At 43.8% G+C, this 18856-nt stretch overlaps 10 non-coding genes across 10 annotated transcripts; all 10 read left to right on the top strand.

Moving 5' to 3' along the window:
- The first annotated feature begins 1055 nt into the window (after window positions 1-1055).
- Window positions 1056-1246, top strand: LOC141191765 (U2 spliceosomal RNA). Its single transcript, XR_012265470.1, has one exon. It is a non-coding gene; the product is annotated as a U2 spliceosomal RNA (small nuclear RNA).
- A 1115-nt stretch (window positions 1247-2361) lies between these two features.
- LOC141192072 (U2 spliceosomal RNA) lies at window positions 2362-2552 on the top strand. Its single transcript, XR_012265765.1, has one exon. It is a non-coding gene; the product is annotated as a U2 spliceosomal RNA (small nuclear RNA).
- A 1115-nt stretch (window positions 2553-3667) lies between these two features.
- Window positions 3668-3858, top strand: LOC141191764 (U2 spliceosomal RNA). The gene has a single exon (XR_012265469.1). It is a non-coding gene; the product is annotated as a U2 spliceosomal RNA (small nuclear RNA).
- Window positions 3859-9851: 5993 nt separating this feature from the next.
- LOC141192157 (U2 spliceosomal RNA) lies at window positions 9852-10033 on the top strand. Its single transcript, XR_012265838.1, has one exon. It is a non-coding gene; the product is annotated as a U2 spliceosomal RNA (small nuclear RNA).
- A 1112-nt stretch (window positions 10034-11145) lies between these two features.
- Window positions 11146-11336, top strand: LOC141191763 (U2 spliceosomal RNA). The gene has a single exon (XR_012265468.1). It is a non-coding gene; the product is annotated as a U2 spliceosomal RNA (small nuclear RNA).
- Window positions 11337-12451: 1115 nt separating this feature from the next.
- Window positions 12452-12642, top strand: LOC141192038 (U2 spliceosomal RNA). Its single transcript, XR_012265733.1, has one exon. It is a non-coding gene; the product is annotated as a U2 spliceosomal RNA (small nuclear RNA).
- Window positions 12643-13757: 1115 nt separating this feature from the next.
- On the top strand, window positions 13758-13948 carry LOC141192037 (U2 spliceosomal RNA). The gene has a single exon (XR_012265732.1). It is a non-coding gene; the product is annotated as a U2 spliceosomal RNA (small nuclear RNA).
- Window positions 13949-15063: 1115 nt separating this feature from the next.
- LOC141191762 (U2 spliceosomal RNA) lies at window positions 15064-15254 on the top strand. Its single transcript, XR_012265467.1, has one exon. It is a non-coding gene; the product is annotated as a U2 spliceosomal RNA (small nuclear RNA).
- A 1115-nt stretch (window positions 15255-16369) lies between these two features.
- Window positions 16370-16560, top strand: LOC141191761 (U2 spliceosomal RNA). The gene has a single exon (XR_012265466.1). It is a non-coding gene; the product is annotated as a U2 spliceosomal RNA (small nuclear RNA).
- A 1115-nt stretch (window positions 16561-17675) lies between these two features.
- Window positions 17676-17866, top strand: LOC141191759 (U2 spliceosomal RNA). The gene has a single exon (XR_012265464.1). It is a non-coding gene; the product is annotated as a U2 spliceosomal RNA (small nuclear RNA).
- The last annotated feature ends 990 nt before the right edge of the window (window positions 17867-18856 follow it).

The raw sequence follows: 18856 nt of genomic DNA, 5'->3' as shown, positions 1-18856 counted from the left end.
TGTTTGTCGGATTTTGGGATGGACTCTTTGGCTTTGCTTTTCTTCTCCTCATTGGATTTTTCATGTTCAAAGTTGCAGAAGCCAGATTACAAGCTCATTTTGGTTCAACTTCAGCAACTGTGCATTGCATTGCCATGTAATGTGATGCAATGCTATCTTTCTAGCTCTCCCTTTTTACTTCCTTTTGGATAAACAGACATATTAGGCAAGCATTTTGGAGCTTTCACCTAAATAACTACAGGTGGTGAGATAAGCTGCACAATATAATTGACCTTTCAGTATATTGTTGCACACACACCATCTATTTAGCAAATGCCCTTGTTATCAACAGCAGCCTTTTAAACTCACCTGAGCTAACAGGTATGTGCGCTGGTTACTCTGCTGCGCTTAAAATTTCTTTTTTGGTTTGCTACAATGCCTTTTCTGAAACGTTGTCTCCCTCTGCTGGAACACTGACTTCTTTCATTTAATGCCTGCAGACTATAAAAGAGAACCCAACCCAAAAAGTTTGGTTGATTAGTCTGTGGCATTCTGTTAAACTGTTGCTTATGGCGGTCTCTGTGAGCTTCTCAGCGACATTCAGCCAGCCAGGTATCCTGCCTGCAGTAGATGGAATGTGGCAATGGAACGCTGGCTGCGCGTGTCATAATAGGCTCTGAGCCTTTATATACCTGTGCACAGCAGCAGCCACCTTCAGTCTGCTGCTGGACAGCCAGCAGCAGCAGCAGCAGGAGAGGTATGTAATCAGGAGCCCTCCTGCTAAGGGTAGACAGCTGCTCGTTCCACCCCACCCCCCGCCTTAATTGGTTCTCCTCCCTTCCAACGGTGTTGAGGCGGGTGGGAACAGCAGGGGGTGAAGGTGCTGTGTTTAAAGAGGTGGAGTTATGCAGATCTAAAACGCGTGGATTGCAGCAGCAGCAAGCCGAAAAGTGCAGGCATGTAAGGGATCTAGAGGTTGACAACATGTCTTCTTAACGGGAGTCCAGGAGCTCATCTCCACAAATGGACTTTTCAGGATCCTTGGGTGGCTCCGTAGTTTGAAACCAATTCTGGTTATCGCTTCTCGGCCTTTTGGCTAAGATCAAGTGTAGTATCTGTTCTTATCAGTTTAATATCTGATACGTCCCCTATCTGGGGACCATATATTAAATGGATTTTTAGAACAGGGAGATGGAAAAAGAGCTTGCTCTGTCCACTCCACGCATTGACCTGGTATTGCAGTATCTCCAGGACCGGTGCACCCCTTCTTTAATGCAGTTTCTAAAATCAGAAAGAATTGAATTCAATGTTTTTTGTTCATTTTGCTTGTTTGTCGGATTTTGGGATGGACTCTTTGGCTTTGCTTTTCTTCTCCTCATTGGATTTTTCATGTTCAAAGTTGCAGAAGCCAGATTACAAGCTCATTTTGGTTCAACTTCAGCAACTGTGCATTGCATTGCCATGTAATGTGATGCAATGCTATCTTTCTAGCTCTCCCTTTTTACTTCCTTTTGGATAAACAGACATATTAGGCAAGCATTTTGGAGCTTTCACCTAAATAACTACAGGTGGTGAGATAAGCTGCACAATATAATTGACCTTTCAGTATATTGTTGCACACACACCATCTATTTAGCAAATGCCCTTGTTATCAACAGCAGCCTTTTAAACTCACCTGAGCTAACAGGTATGTGCGCTGGTTACTCTGCTGCGCTTAAAATTTCTTTTTTGGTTTGCTACAATGCCTTTTCTGAAACGTTGTCTCCCTCTGCTGGAACACTGACTTCTTTCATATAATGCCTGCAGACTATAAAAGAGAACCCAACCCAAAAAGTTTGGTTGATTAGTCTGTGGCATTCTGTTAAACTGTTGCTTATGGCGGTCTCTGTGAGCTTCTCAGCGACATTCAGCCAGCCAGGTATCCTGCCTGCAGTAGATGGAATGTGGCAATGGAACGCTGGCTGCGCGTGTCATAATAGGCTCTGAGCCTTTATATACCTGTGCACAGCAGCAGCCACCTTCAGTCTGCTGCTGGACAGCCAGCAGCAGCAGCAGCAGGAGAGGTATGTAATCAGGAGCCCTCCTGCTAAGGGTAGACAGCTGCTCGTTCCACCCCACCCCCCGCCTTAATGGGTTCTCCTCCCTTCCAACGGTGTTGAGGCGGGTGGGAACAGCAGGGGGTGAAGGTGCTGTGTTTAAAGAGGTGGAGTTATGCAGATCTAAAACGCGTGGATTGCAGCAGCAGCAAGCCGAAAAGTGCAGGCATGTAAGGGATCTAGAGCTTGACAACATGTCTTCTTAACGGGAGTCCAGGAGCTCATCTCCACAAATGGACTTTTCAGGATCCTTGGGTGGCTCCGTAGTTTGAAACCAATTCTGGTTATCGCTTCTCGGCCTTTTGGCTAAGATCAAGTGTAGTATCTGTTCTTATCAGTTTAATATCTGATACGTCCCCTATCTGGGGACCATATATTAAATGGATTTTTAGAACAGGGAGATGGAAAAAGAGCTTGCTCTGTCCACTCCACGCATTGACCTGGTATTGCAGTATCTCCATGACCGGTGCACCCCTTCTTTAATGCAGTTTCTAAAATCAGAAAGAATTGAATTCAATGTTTTTTGTTCATTTTGCTTGTTTGTCGGATTTTGGGATGGACTCTTTGGCTTTGCTTTTCTTCTCCTCATTGGATTTTTCATGTTCAAAGTTGCAGAAGCCAGATTACAAGCTCATTTTGGTTCAACTTCAGCAACTGTGCATTGCATTGCCATGTAATGTGATGCAATGCTATCTTTCTAGCTCTCCCTTTTTACTTCCTTTTGGATAAACAGACATATTAGGCAAGCATTTTGGAGCTTTCACCTAAATAACTACAGGTGGTGAGATAAGCTGCACAATATAATTGACCTTTCAGTATATTGTTGCACACACACCATCTATTTAGCAAATGCCCTTGTTATCAACAGCAGCCTTTTAAACTCACCTGAGCTAACAGGTATGTGCGCTGGTTACTCTGCTGCGCTTAAAATTTCTTTTTTGGTTTGCTACAATGCCTTTTCTGAAACGTTGTCTCCCTCTGCTGGAACACTGACTTCTTTCATTTAATGCCTGCAGACTATAAAAGAGAACCCAACCCAAAAAGTTTGGTTGATTAGTCTGTGGCATTCTGTTAAACTGTTGCTTATGGCGGTCTCTGTGAGCTTCTCAGCGACATTCAGCCAGCCAGGTATCCTGCCTGCAGTAGATGGAATGTGGCAATGGAACGCTGGCTGCGCGTGTCATAATAGGCTCTGAGCCTTTATATACCTGTGCACAGCAGCAGCCACCTTCAGTCTGCTGCTGGACAGCCAGCAGCAGCAGCAGCAGGAGAGGTATGTAATCAGGAGCCCTCCTGCTAAGGGTACACAGCTGCTCGTTCCACCCCACCCCCCGCCTTAATTGGTTCTCCTCCCTTCCAACGGTGTTGAGGCGGGTGGGAACAGCAGGGGGTGAAGGTGCTGTGTTTAAAGAGGTGGAGTTATGCAGATCTAAAACGCGTGGATTGCAGCAGCAGCAAGCCGAAAAGTGCAGGCATGTAAGGGATCTAGAGGTTGACAACATGTCTTCTTAACGGGAGTCCAGGAGCTCATCTCCACAAATGGACTTTTCAGGATCCTTGGGTGGCTCCGTAGTTTGAAACCAATTCTGGTTATCGCTTCTCGGCCTTTTGGCTAAGATCAAGTGTAGTATCTGTTCTTATCAGTTTAATATCTGATACGTCCCCTATCTGGGGACCATATATTAAATGGATTTTTAGAACAGGGAGATGGAAAAAGAGCTTGCTCTGTCCACTCCACGCATTGACCTGGTATTGCAGTATCTCCAGGACCGGTGCACCCCTTCTTTAATGCAGTTTCTAAAATCAGAAAGAATTGAATTCAATGTTTTTTGTTCATTTTGCTTGTTTGTCGGATTTTGGGATGGACTCTTTGGCTTTGCTTTTCTTCTCCTCATTGGATTTTTCATGTTCAAAGTTGCAGAAGCCAGATTACAAGCTCATTTTGGTTCAACTTCAGCAACTGTGCATTGCATTGCCATGTAATGTGATGCAATGCTATCTTTCTAGCTCTCCCTTTTTACTTCCTTTTGGATAAACAGACATATTAGGCAAGCATTTTGGAGCTTTCACCTAAATAACTACAGGTGGTGAGATAAGCTGCACAATATAATTGACCTTTCAGTATATTGTTGCACACACACCATCTATTTAGCAAATGCCCTTGTTATCAACAGCAGCCTTTTAAACTCACCTGAGCTAACAGGTATGTGCGCTGGTTACTCTGCTGCGCTTAAAATTTCTTTTTTGGTTTGCTACAATGCCTTTTCTGAAACGTTGTCTCCCTCTGCTGGAACACTGACTTCTTTCATTTAATGCCTGCAGACTATAAAAGAGAACCCAACCCAAAAAGTTTGGTTGATTAGTCTGTGGCATTCTGTTAAACTGTTGCTTATGGCGGTCTCTGTGAGCTTCTCAGCGACATTCAGCCAGCCAGGTATCCTGCCTGCAGTAGATGGAATGTGGCAATGGAACGCTGGCTGCGCGTGTCATAATAGGCTCTGAGCCTTTATATACCTGTGCACAGCAGCAGCCACCTTCAGTCTGCTGCTGGACAGCCAGCAGCAGCAGCAGCAGGAGAGGTATGTAATCAGGAGCCCTCCTGCTAAGGGTAGACAGCTGCTCGTTCCACCCCACCCCCCGCCTTAATTGGTTCTCCTCCCTTCCAACGGTGTTGAGGCGGGTGGGAACAGCAGGGGGTGAAGGTGCTGTGTTTAAAGAGGTGGAGTTATGCAGATCTAAAACGCGTGGATTGCAGCAGCAGCAAGCCGAAAAGTGCAGGCATGTAAGGGATCTAGAGGTTGACAACATGTCTTCTTAACGGGAGTCCAGGAGCTCATCTCCACAAATGGACTTTTCAGGATCCTTGGGTGGCTCCGTAGTTTGAAACCAATTCTGGTTATCGCTTCTCGGCCTTTTGGCTACGACCAAGTGTTGTTGCTGGAAGACTCCAAAGCCTATCGCATCCTCGGCCTTGAGGCATCGACTGTTCTACTGTCTTAAGCCTCCTGCTGCTATAGGGGGTGTGTGTGCTGAAGAGAACCAAGAAGGCGATCGACTTACCTGAATATGGCGATGGCGACATCGGCTACTCTCCGTTCTGCTGGAGCTGGCGACTTGAAGATCAAGAACTCTTTCAAGATTGAAGTTGAAGAGCGAGCCCGTGACAAGTTCTCCCTGTCTTTCTTCGTGAGGAAAGTCCTGCTTGAGATCCTGCAGGTGAAAAGGGAGAACATTCTGGCACTTCAAGATGCTCCTGGACGCTTTGTGCTTACCCTGACCTCTGAAGTGGCATCTCAGAATTTTTACCATCAGATCAAGCTGAGACTTCAGGAGGAAGATCTTAAAGGACTGTGTTTTGTGACCCTCTGCCTGGCAGAAGAGAAGTCTGTGGTGGTTCATATGAGCAATCCGCATGTCTCTGAAAAGGATGTGGCTGCGTTTCTGCATAACTATTGCTCTGAGGTCCACTTCTCTCACAAAATCATGAACTCTGAGAGGTTGTGGACCGGAAAATACAAGTTCATCGTGAAGCTGAGAGAAGGTTTGGGAATTGGTGGACTCAATCATCCGCCTCAGAGCTTCCTGATTGGCAGAGAGAGAGGAAGACTCTTCTATCCAGGGATGCCTATCTTCTGCAGAAAATGTATGGACTTTGGGCATTCCTTTGAGAGCTGCAAGGAGGAGAACGCTCTTTGCAAGAAGTGCTATCAAAAAGGACATGTCACTCTGAACTGCCCAAATCAGATGATCTGTAATATCTGCCGTATCCCTGGGCACTCTTTTCGGGATTGTCCGTTGAGAAAAAAGACCTTCAGCTATGCAGATGCAGCTCGGGGGGGAGCCCCTCCGAAGCGGTCCAGTCCTGAAGAACAAACAGACAAATCCAAGGACCCTCCCGGGAACCCTTCTGGGGATCCGCCCAAGGACACTGCTGGGGACCCGCCTGGGGATAGCATTGTTCTCAAGGATTGGTCGGAGAGTCCAGATGGTCATGTGGTGGAGGAGAATCCAGCTGAGTCTGAAGTGGAGATGGGAGAGGAGTCTTCTAAGGAGGCTGGTGGTGAGGAGGAGGAGGAGGAGATTGACATTGACGTGGAGGTTTTGAGGAAAAGGAAAAAGGAGAAGTCGAGTTTGTTTAAGGGAGAGAGCGCCAGCAAAAGACCTGCTGGGCGTTTGAAAATAGTCCTCCCTAATTACTCACCTAAACCGATCATCTCAGTTCCTAAACCTGTAAACCCATCTGATCCGGTGAACATCGAGGAATTCTCAGACACGGACGTTTCTGCGGGTCCCTCTACCCCGGTCGGATTCATGTCAGATACGGACTCAAGTTCTGTTTAAATGATTTATGGCTACACTCAAAATTGCCTCACTAAATGTGAGGAGTTTAAAGGGCTCTGTCAAGAGAGCTGCTTTATTTTCTTACCTGATGACTTTAGATGCTGATATTTTTTTACTTCAAGAATGCGGCATTGACCATGACCCTAACTATAACAAACTAAGGGAAGATTGGGCGAACGGACCTTCCATCTGGTCCCGTGAAAATGGATCGCGTGCTACTGGTGTTGGCGTCCTGTTTAAAAACAAAGACTTTAAGGTTACCTCGTTCACTGAAGTTGAACCTGGACGTGCACTAGTTGTTAATGTGAGTTACTGTGGAACCGAGTTCAAGCTGATTAATGTTTATGCATCTCCGATTAAAGAGGAAAGATCCAGTTTATTAGATATCATCAAACTCTTTATACCTGGTCCTACACCAACTGTGGTTGGCGGTGACTTCAATTGTATCCGGTCTGATGAAAATAGGACATCAGGTACTAGAAGGAAAGACAAAACTGAGATGCAGTTAAAAAATCTAATCGACGATACTTGCCTGAATGATGTCTGGAGAGTAAAGAATACCTCTGAACCAGGATACACTTGGGAGAAAAATCTTCTAAAATCAAGAATTGACTTTGTTCTGACATCACAGAGTTTTAAAGTGAATAAAGTGGATCTAACAGGTAACATCTTTTCTGACCACAAAACGTTAATTACTCACTTGGAATTGCCCAGTCTAGAGAAAGGGCGAGGTGTCTGGAAGTTGAACACTCTGCTGCTGGAAGATGAAAGTATAAAAGAGGAATTTTTGAAATTTTATAAAAAACTACAGGGGAAAAAACGTTATTACAAAAGAATTCTAGAATGGTGGGAGTATGTGAAGTTTCAAATTAGACATTTTTTTCTCTTAGCTGGCAAAAGGAAGGCCAGACAGAATCAGAAATGGTTTAAAGACCTGAATACAAAACTGCAAACAGGTTACAAACTCAGAAATGCAGGGATAGATATGGAGGATGTTATTTTACAAGTCAAAGAAGACATTAAAAAAGCAATTGAACAGAAAGGCAAAGAAATAATTTTCAACGCCAAGGTAGAACATATGGAAAAAAATGAAACATGTTCCAGGTTCTTTTTCAAAAAATCTTTAGAACGCAAAGAATTAATTAAAGAACTTGATGGTGAAACAACTAAAGATGGACTGTTGGACAAAGCGCAAACTTTTTATCAAAATCTTTTTAGCGAAAAGAAAATTGACGCTGATTTTTTACCTGATGCTCTTAATTCATTGCAGAATCACCTTGAAAAGCAAGATCAAGAGTTGTTGATTGAAGATATCTGTGAAGAAGAACTGCTAAGTGCAATCAAAAGCTTTTCTAGAGGAAAAACACCGGGTACTGACGGACTACAAATTGAATTTTATCTTACTTTTTGGGAGATTTTAAAAGACGACCTGTTTGAGTTTTTTAAAGCTGTCTTTTTATGTGACAAATTGCCTGAATCTTGGAGAAGTGGTGTGGTCACCCTGCTTTTTAAAAAAGGAGATAAGACTAATCTAGAGAACTGGAGACCAATCACGTTACTCAACGTAGATTATAAAATTATGGCAAAAATCATGGTGAACAGAATGAAGAAGGTGATAGAGAAGGTCGTGCATCCTGATCAGGTATGTGGTGTGCCTGGTCGTACAATTGCAGAAAACTTGAATATTATACGGGACGCAATATGGTATCAGCAAGAGAGGAAGCAAAAGCTAGCTCTTCTGTCCCTTGATTTCCAGAAAGCGTACGACAGAGTCTCTCATAAGTACCTGTATTCTGTGTTAAAGAAAATGAAATTCCCGGATGTTTTTATTAAGCACATTGCACTTTTATATGATGGAAGTTTTAGCAGGATTTTAATTAATGTTTTTTTATCTTCAGAAGTTTTTCTAAAGTCGGGCGTCAAACAAGGATGCCCACTCTCGCCTCTGCTTTTTATCTGCACAATCGAGCCTCTACTGGCAATGTTGAGGAAAGATAAGATGGTGAAAGGTGTACCCATACCAGGTGGAAATGGACTAAGTACTAAGTCACTGGGGTACATGGATGACATCACGATCATGTGCGACTCAGAACAATCGCTGAGAAGAGCAGTAAGAACTACTGATTTTTTCTGTTTAGCATCTGCCTTCAAACTGAACTTGGAGAAGAGCGAATGTCTTGGATTCGGTGATTGGTCAGATGCGCAGATTCCTCAACTTAAAATAAGAAGTGATAAGATCAAAATTTTAGGTGTTGTGTTTACAAAGAAGAATGATGGAGAAGAAAGTTGGCAGTTGGTGAAGGAGAAAATGAAAAAGAAGATAAGTTTATGGAAACTCAGAAAATTATCAATGGAAGGTAAAAACTTGATCATTAAGTCTTTGTTGTTGCCGATAATGTTGTTTTTAAGTATGGTGTACCCTCCGAATGAGAACACAGTAAAGTTTCTCCAGAGACAAATTTTTCTTTTTCTGTGGGGATCAAAAATGGAGAAGGTTCGAAGAGAGACAATGTACAAGCAGCATAAATATGGTGGAAAGAATATCCCAAATATCAAAAAATTTTTGTACCTAAAGTTCTTTAGTTTTTGCTTCAAAATGACCAATCTAAGAACTCATTGGTCTTTCTACTTAAGATATGCAGCTGGAGATATCTTTAGGAAAAGAAAGTGGATAACATTGCCCCAAAATTCTCCTGTCCTAATTACACTGCCAAAACAATATGTCTTACTAGAAAAAACAATTAGACTTTATAACTTACCTGAAATAGATGTGGAGATGCTGTCAAATTCAAGAAGACTGGCTCTAGAGACAAAGAGAAAAGAAACGATGACAGCAGTGGCAAACTTTACATACACTAAAAGTGGAAGAATTTGGAGAATGACTTATGCACCTTATCTAACAAATGAATATAAAGACTTGGCATGGGCAATAGTGCAAGAATGTGTTCCTGTTAGATTTTTTCAACACAGAAGGGGATTGTGCAATACTGCAAGATGCCCTAGAACAGGCTGTGTTAGAGAGGAAACAGTTTTACACACCTTTTGGAACTGTTTTTATGCCCAAAATGTCTGGAAAGAAGTTGGAAGTCTCTTAAAGTTTGTTACTGGTCTTAAGTTTTTAAATCACGAAGTAGTTTTATATGGAAATTTTACATGTCAATCAAAAGAAAAAGAAAGAGTCATCTGGATAATGATAAATGGAATAAAGAATGCGCTATGGAAAGTCCGAAACATATTGCTTTTTAAAAGAGATTTTATAAGTGAAAGTGAATGCATAAAATTAGCACTAAGTGAAATATATATTTATTACCTGTTAGATCTGAAGAGAATTGGGAAAAAAAGAGCCAAGAGTCTATGGAATTTTCATCTGTGGAACCTTGTAGCATGAACAGATTATAAGGCAAGAGAAATATTAGAAGAGAAATAACAACTGAAATATAAGAACAAAATGAAAAAGAAAAAAATCTGTTCTTATCAGTTTAATATCTGATACGTCCCCTATCTGGGGACCATATATTAAATGGATTTTTAGAACAGGGAGATGGAAAAAGAGCTTGCTCTGTCCACTCCACGCATTGACCTGGTATTGCAGTATCTCCAGGACCGGTGCACCCCTTCTTTAATGCAGTTTCTAAAATCAGAAAGAATTGAATTCAATGTTTTTTGTTCATTTTGCTTGTTTGTCGGATTTTGGGATGGACTCTTTGGCTTTGCTTTTCTTCTCCTCATTGGATTTTTCATGTTCAAAGTTGCAGAAGCCAGATTACAAGCTCATTTTGGTTCAACTTCAGCAACTGTGCATTGCATTGCCATGTAATGTGATGCAATGCTATCTTTCTAGCTCTCCCTTTTTACTTCCTTTTGGATAAACAGACATATTAGGCAAGCATTTTGGAGCTTTCACCTAAATAACTACAGGTGGTGAGATAAGCTGCACAATATAATTGACCTTTCAGTATATTGTTGCACACACACCATCTATTTAGCAAATGCCCTTGTTATCAACAGCAGCCTTTTAAACTCACCTGAGCTAACAGGTATGTGCGCTGGTTACTCTGCTGCGCTTAAAATTTCTTTTTTGGTTTGCTACAATGCCTTTTCTGAAGCGTTGTCTCCCTCTGCTGGAACACTGACTTCTTTCATTTAATGCCTGCAGACTATAAAAGAGAACCCAACCCAAAAAGTTTGGTTGATTAGTCTGTGGCATTCTGTTAAACTGTTGCTTATGGCGGTCTCTGTGAGCTTCTCAGCGACATTCAGCCAGCCAGGTATCCTGCCTGCAGTAGATGGAATGTGGCAATGGAACGCTGGCTGCGCGTGTCATAATAGGCTCTGCGCCTTTATATACCTGTGCACAGCAGCAGCCACCTTCAGTCTGCTGCTGGACAGCCAGCAGCAGCAGCAGGAGAGGTATGTAATCAGGAGCCCTCCTGCTAAGGGTAGACAGCTGCTCGTTCCACCCCACCCCCCGCCTTAATTGGTTCTCCTCCCTTCCAACGGTGTTGAGGCGGGTGGGAACAGCAGGGGGTGAAGGTGCTGTGTTTAAAGAGGTGGAGTTATGCAGATCTAAAACGCGTGGATTGCAGCAGCAGCAAGCCGAAAAGTGCAGGCATGTAAGGGATCTAGAGGTTGACAACATGTCTTCTTAACGGGAGTCCAGGAGCTCATCTCCACAAATGGACTTTTCAGGATCCTTGGGTGGCTCCGTAGTTTGAAACCAATTCTGGTTATCGCTTCTCGGCCTTTTGGCTAAGATCAAGTGTAGTATCTGTTCTTATCAGTTTAATATCTGATACGTCCCCTATCTGGGGACCATATATTAAATGGATTTTTAGAACAGGGAGATGGAAAAAGAGCTTGCTCTGTCCACTCCACGCATTGACCTGGTATTGCAGTATCTCCAGGACCGGTGCACCCCTTCTTTAATGCAGTTTCTAAAATCAGAAAGAATTGAATTCAATGTTTTTTGTTCATTTTGCTTGTTTGTCGGATTTTGGGATGGACTCTTTGGCTTTGCTTTTCTTCTCCTCATTGGATTTTTCATGTTCAAAGTTGCAGAAGCCAGATTACAAGCTCATTTTGGTTCAACTTCAGCAACTGTGCATTGCATTGCCATGTAATGTGATGCAATGCTATCTTTCTAGCTCTCCCTTTTTACTTCCTTTTGGATAAACAGACATATTAGGCAAGCATTTTGGAGCTTTCACCTAAATAACTACAGGTGGTGAGATAAGCTGCACAATATAATTGACCTTTCAGTATATTGTTGCACACACACCATCTATTTAGCAAATGCCCTTGTTATCAACAGCAGCCTTTTAAACTCACCTGAGCTAACAGGTATGTGCGCTGGTTACTCTGCTGCGCTTAAAATTTCTTTTTTGGTTTGCTACAATGCCTTTTCTGAAACGTTGTCTCCCTCTGCTGGAACACTGACTTCTTTCATTTAATGCCTGCAGACTATAAAAGAGAACCCAACCCAAAAAGTTTGGTTGATTAGTCTGTGGCATTCTGTTAAACTGTTGCTTATGGCGGTCTCTGTGAGCTTCTCAGCGACATTCAGCCAGCCAGGTATCCTGCCTGCAGTAGATGGAATGTGGCAATGGAACGCTGGCTGCGCATGTCATAATAGGCTCTGAGCCTTTATATACCTGTGCACAGCAGCAGCCACCTTCAGTCTGCTGCTGGACAGCCAGCAGCAGCAGCAGCAGGAGAGGTATGTAATCAGGAGCCCTCCTGCTAAGGGTAGACAGCTGCTCGTTCCACCCCACCCCCCGCCTTAATTGGTTCTCCTCCCTTCCAACGGTGTTGAGGCGGGTGGGAACAGCAGGGGGTGAAGGTGCTGTGTTTAAAGAGGTGGAGTTATGCAGATCTAAAACGCGTGGATTGCAGCAGCAGCAAGCCGAAAAGTGCAGGCATGTAAGGGATCTAGAGGTTGACAACATGTCTTCTTAACGGGAGTCCAGGAGCTCATCTCCACAAATGGACTTTTCAGGATCCTTGGGTGGCTCCGTAGTTTGAAACCAATTCTGGTTATCGCTTCTCGGCCTTTTGGCTAAGATCAAGTGTAGTATCTGTTCTTATCAGTTTAATATCTGATACGTCCCCTATCTGGGGACCACATATTAAATGGATTTTTAGAACAGGGAGATGGAAAAAGAGCTTGCTCTGTCCACTCCACGCATTGACCTGGTATTGCAGTATCTCCAGGACCGGTGCACCCCTTCTTTAATGCAGTTTCTAAAATCAGAAAGAATTGAATTCAATGTTTTTTGTTCATTTTGCTTGTTTGTCGGATTTTGGGATGGACTCTTTGGCTTTGCTTTTCTTCTCCTCATTGGATTTTTCATGTTCAAAGTTGCAGAAGCCAGATTACAAGCTCATTTTGGTTCAACTTCAGCAACTGTGCATTGCATTGCCATGTAATGTGATGCAATGCTATCTTTCTAGCTCTCCCTTTTTACTTCCTTTTGGATAAACAGACATATTAGGCAAGCATTTTGGAGCTTTCACCTAAATAACTACAGGTGGTGAGATAAGCTGCACAATATAATTGACCTTTCAGTATATTGTTGCACACACACCATCTATTTAGCAAATGCCCTTGTTATCAACAGCAGCCTTTTAAACTCACCTGAGCTAACAGGTATGTGCGCTGGTTACTCTGCTGCGCTTAAAATTTCTTTTTTGGTTTGCTACAATGCCTTTTCTGAAACGTTGTCTCCCTCTGCTGGAACACTGACTTCTTTCATTTAATGCCTGCAGACTATAAAAGAGAACCCAACCCAAAAAGTTTGGTTGATTAGTCTGTGGCATTCTGTTAAACTGTTGCTTATGGCGGTCTCTGTGAGCTTCTCAGCGACATTCAGCCAGCCAGGTATCCTGCCTGCAGTAGATGGAATGTGGCAATGGAACGCTGGCTGCGCATGTCATAATAGGCTCTGAGCCTTTATATACCTGTGCACAGCAGCAGCCACCTTCAGTCTGCTGCTGGACAGCCAGCAGCAGCAGCAGCAGGAGAGGTATGTAATCAGGAGCCCTCCTGCTAAGGGTAGACAGCTGCTCGTTCCACCCCACCCCCCGCCTTAATTGGTTCTCCTCCCTTCCAACGGTGTTGAGGCGGGTGGGAACAGCAGGGGGTGAAGGTGCTGTGTTTAAAGAGGTGGAGTTATGCAGATCTAAAACGCGTGGATTGCAGCAGCAGCAAGCCGAAAAGTGCAGGCATGTAAGGGATCTAGAGGTTGACAACATGTCTTCTTAACGGGAGTCCAGGAGCTCATCTCCACAAATGGACTTTTCAGGATCCTTGGGTGGCTCCGTAGTTTGAAACCAATTCTGGTTATCGCTTCTCGGCCTTTTGGCTAAGATCAAGTGTAGTATCTGTTCTTATCAGTTTAATATCTGATACGTCCCCTATCTGGGGACCACATATTAAATGGATTTTTAGAACAGGGAGATGGAAAAAGAGCTTGCTCTGTCCACTCCACGCATTGACCTGGTATTGCAGTATCTCCAGGACCGGTGCACCCCTTCTTTAATGCAGTTTCTAAAATCAGAAAGAATTGAATTCAATGTTTTTTGTTCATTTTGCTTGTTTGTCGGATTTTGGGATGGACTCTTTGACTTTGCTTTTCTTCTCCTCATTGGATTTTTCATGTTCAAAGTTGCAGAAGCCAGATTACAAGCTCATTTTGGTTCAACTTCAGCAACTGTGCATTGCATTGCCATGTAATGTGATGCAATGCTATCTTTCTAGCTCTCCCTTTTTACTTCCTTTTGGATAAACAGACATATTAGGCAAGCATTTTGGAGCTTTCACCTAAATAACTACAGGTGGTGAGATAAGCTGCACAATATAATTGACCTTTCAGTATATTGTTGCACACACACCATCTATTTAGCAAATGCCCTTGTTATCAACAGCAGCCTTTTAAACTCACCTGAGCTAACAGGTATGTGCGCTGGTTACTCTGCTGCGCTTAAAATTTCTTTTTTGGTTTGCTACAATGCCTTTTCTGAAACGTTGTCTCCCTCTGCTGGAACACTGACTTCTTTCATTTAATGCCTGCAGACTATAAAAGAGAACCCAACCCAAAAAGTTTGGTTGATTAGTCTGTGGCATTCTGTTAAACTGTTGCTTATGGCGGTCTCTGTGAGCTTCTCAGCGACATTCAGCCAGCCAGGTATCCTGCCTGCAGTAGATGGAATGTGGCAATGGAACGCTGGCTGCGCGTGTCATAATAGGCTCTGAGCCTTTATATACCTGTGCACAGCAGCAGCCACCTTCAGTCTGCTGCTGGACAGCCAGCAGCAGCAGCAGCAGGAGAGGTATGTAATCAGGAGCCCTCCTGCTAAGGGTAGACAGCTGCTCGTTCCACCCCACCCCCCGCCTTAATTGGTTCTCCTCCCTTCCAACGGTGTTGAGGCGGGTGGGAACAGCAGGGGGTGAAGGTGCTGTGTTTAAAGAGGTGGAGTTATGCAGATCTAAAACGTGTGGATTGCAGCAGCAGCAAGCCGAAAAGTGCAGGCATGTAAGGGATCTAGAGGTTGACAACATGTCTTCTTAACGGGAGTCCAGGAGCTCATCTCCACAAATGGACTTTTCAGGATCCTTGGGTGGCTCCGTAGTTTGAAACCAATTCTGGTTATCGCTTCTCGGCCTTTTGGCTAAGATCAAGTGTAGTATCTGTTCTTATCAGTTTAATATCTGATACGTCCCCTATCTGGGGACCATATATTAAATGGATTTTTAGAACAGGGAGATGGAAAAAGAGCTTGCTCTGTCCACTCCACGCATTGACCTGGTATTGCAGTATCTCCAGGACCGGTGCACCCCTTCTTTAATGCAGTTTCTAAAATCAGAAAGAATTGAATTCAATGTTTTTTGTTCATTTTGCTTGTTTGTCGGATTTTGGGATGGACTCTTTGGCTTTGCTTTTCTTCTCCTCATTGGATTTTTCATGTTCAAAGTTGCAGAAGCCAGATTACAAGCTCATTTTGGTTCAACTTCAGCAACTGTGCATTTCATTGCCATGTAATGTGATGCAATGCTATCTTTCTAGCTCTCCCTTTTTACTTCCTTTTGGATAAACAGACATATTAGGCAAGCATTTTGGAGCTTTCACCTAAATAACTACAGTTGGTGAGATAAGCTGCACAATATAATTGACCTTTCAGTATATTGTTGCACACACACCATCTATTTAGCAAATGCCCTTGTTATCAACAGCAGCCTTTTAAACTCACCTGAGCTAACAGGTATGTGCGCTGGTTACTCTGCTGCGCTTAAAATTTCTTTTTTGGTTTGCTACAATGCCTTTTCTGAAACGTTGTCTCCCTCTGCTGGAACACTGACTTCTTTCATTTAATGCCTGCAGACTATAAAAGAGAACCCAACCCAAAAAGTTTGGTTGATTAGTCTGTGGCATTCTGTTAAACTGTTGCTTATGGCGGTCTCTGTGAGCTTCTCAGCGACATTCAGCCAGCCAGGTATCCTGCCTGCAGTAGATGGAATGTGGCAATGGAACGCTGGCTGCGCGTGTCATAATAGGCTCTGAGCCTTTATATACCTGTGCACAGCAGCAGCCACCTTCAGTCTGCTGCTGGACAGCCAGCAGCAGCAGCAGCAGGAGAGGTATGTAATCAGGAGCCCTCCTGCTAAGGGTAGACAGCTGCTCGTTCCACCCCACCCCCCGCCTTAATTGGTTCTCCTCCCTTCCAACGGTGTTGAGGCGGGTGGGAACAGCAGGGGGTGAAGGTGCTGTGTTTAAAGAGGTGGAGTTATGCAGATCTAAAACGCGTGGATTGCAGCAGCAGCAAGCCGAAAAGTGCAGGCATGTAAGGGATCTAGAGGTTGACAACATGTCTTCTTAACGGGAGTCCAGGAGCTCATCTCCACAAATGGACTTTTCAGGATCTTTGGGTGGCTCCGTAGTTTGAAACCAATTCTGGTTATCGCTTCTCGGCCTTTTGGCTAAGATCAAGTGTAGTATCTGTTCTTATCAGTTTAATATCTGATACGTCCCCTATCTGGGGACCATATATTAAATGGATTTTTAGAACAGGGAGATGGAAAAAGAGCTTGCTCTGTCCACTCCACGCATTGACCTGGTATTGCAGTATCTCCAGGACCGGTGCACCCCTTCTTTAATGCAGTTTCTAAAATCAGAAAGAATTGAATTCAATGTTTTTTGTTCATTTTGCTTGTTTGTCGGATTTTGGGATGGACTCTTTGGCTTTGCTTTTCTTCTCCTCATTGGATTTTTCATGTTCAAAGTTGCAGAAGCCAGATTACAAGCTCATTTTGGTTCAACTTCAGCAACTGTGCATTGCATTGCCATGTAATGTGATGCAATGCTATCTTTCTAGCTCTCCCTTTTTACTTCCTTTTGGATAAACAGACATATTAGGCAAGCATTTTGGAGCTTTCACCTAAATAACTACAGGTGGTGAGATAAGCTGCACAATATAATTGACCTTTCAGTATATTGTTGCACACACACCATCTATTTAGCAAATGCCCTTGTTATCAACAGCAGCCTTTTAAACTCACCTGAGCTAACAGGTATGTGCGCTGGTTACTCTGCTGCGCTTAAAATTTCTTTTTTGGTTTGCTACAATGCCTTTTCTGAAACGTTGTCTCCCTCTGCTGGAACACTGACTTCTTTCATTTAATGCCTGCAGACTATAAAAGAGAACCCAACCCAAAAAGTTTGGTTGATTAGTCTGTGGCATTCTGTTAAACTGTTGCTTATGGCGGTCTCTGTGAGCTTCTCAGCGACATTCAGCCAGCCAGGTATCCTGCCTGCAGTAGATGGAATGTGGCAATGGAACGCTGGCTGCGCGTGTCATAATAGGCTCTGAGCCTTTATATACCTGTGCACAGCAGCAGCCACCTTCAGTCTGCTGCTGGACAGCCAGCAGCAGCAGCAGCAGGAGAGGTATGTAATCAGGAGCCCTCCTGCTAAGGGTAGACAGCTGCTCGTTCCACCCCACCCCCCGCCTTAATTGGTTCTCCTCCCTTCCAACGGTGTTGAGGCGGGTGGGAACAGCAGGGGGTGAAGGTGCTGTGTTTAAAGAGGTGGAGTTATGCAGATCTAAAACGCGTGGATTGCAGCAGCAGCAAGCCGAAAAGTGCAGGCATGTAAGGGATCTAGAGGTTGACAACATGTCTTCTTAACGGGAGTCCAGGAGCTCATCTCCACAAATGGACTTTTCAGGATCCTTGGGTGGCTCCGTAGTTTGAAACCAATTCTGGTTATCGCTTCTCGGCCTTTTGGCTAAGATCAAGTGTAGTATCTGTTCTTATCAGTTTAATATCTGATACGTCCCCTATCTGGGGACCATATATTAAATGGATTTTTAGAACAGGGAGATGGAAAAAGAGCTTGCTCTGTCCACTCCACGCATTGACCTGGTATTGCAGTATCTCCAGGACCGGTGCACCCCTTCTTTAATGCAGTTTCTAAAATCAGAAAGAATTGAATTCAATGTTTTTTGTTCATTTTGCTTGTTTGTCGGATTTTGGGATGGACTCTTTGGCTTTGCTTTTCTTCTCCTCATTGGATTTTTCATGTTCAAAGTTGCAGAAGCCAGATTACAAGCTCATTTTGGTTCAACTTCAGCAACTGTGCATTGCATTGCCATGTAATGTGATGCAATGCTATCTTTCTAGCTCTCCCTTTTTACTTCCTTTTGGATAAACAGACATATTAGGCAAGCATTTTGGAGCTTTCACCTAAATAACTACAGGTGGTGAGATAAGCTGCACAATATAATTGACCTTTCAGTATATTGTTGCACACACACCATCTATTTAGCAAATGCCCTTGTTATCAACAGCAGCCTTTTAAACTCACCTGAGCTAACAGGTATGTGCGCTGGTTACTCTGCTGCGCTTAAAATTTCTTTTTTGGTTTGCTACAATGCCTTTTCTGAAACGTTGTCTCCCTCTGCTGGAACACTGACTTCTTTCATTTAATGCCTGCAGACTATAAAAGAGAACCCAACCCAAAAAGTTTGGTTGATTAGTCTGTGGCATTCTGTTAAACTGTTGCTTATGGCGGTCTCTGTGAGCTTCTCAGCGACATTCAGCCAGCCAGGTATCCTGCCTGCAGTAGATGGAATGTGGCAATGGAACGCTGGCTGCGCGTGTCATAATAGGCTCTGAGCCTTTATATACCTGTGCACAGCAGCAGCCACCTTCAGTCTGCTGCTGGACAGCCAGCAGCAGCAGCAGCAGGAGAGGTATGTAATCAGGAGCCCTCCTGCTAAGGGTAGACAGCTGCTCGTTCCACCCCACCCCCCGCCTTAATTGGTTCTCCTCCCTTCCAACGGTGTTGAGGCGGGTGGGAACAGCAGGGGGTGAAGGTGCTGTGTTTAAAGAGGTGGAGTTATGCAGATCTAAAACGCGTGGATTGCAGCAGCAGCAAGCCGAAAAG

This window comes from Phyllobates terribilis, unplaced genomic scaffold (assembly GCF_046119375.1).
Source record: "Phyllobates terribilis strain yellow unplaced genomic scaffold, ASM4611937v1 Scaffold_52__1_contigs__length_9100884, whole genome shotgun sequence".
Lineage (NCBI taxonomy): Eukaryota > Metazoa > Chordata > Amphibia > Anura > Dendrobatidae > Phyllobates > Phyllobates terribilis.
This window is presented reverse-complemented; position numbering and strand designations above follow the sequence as displayed.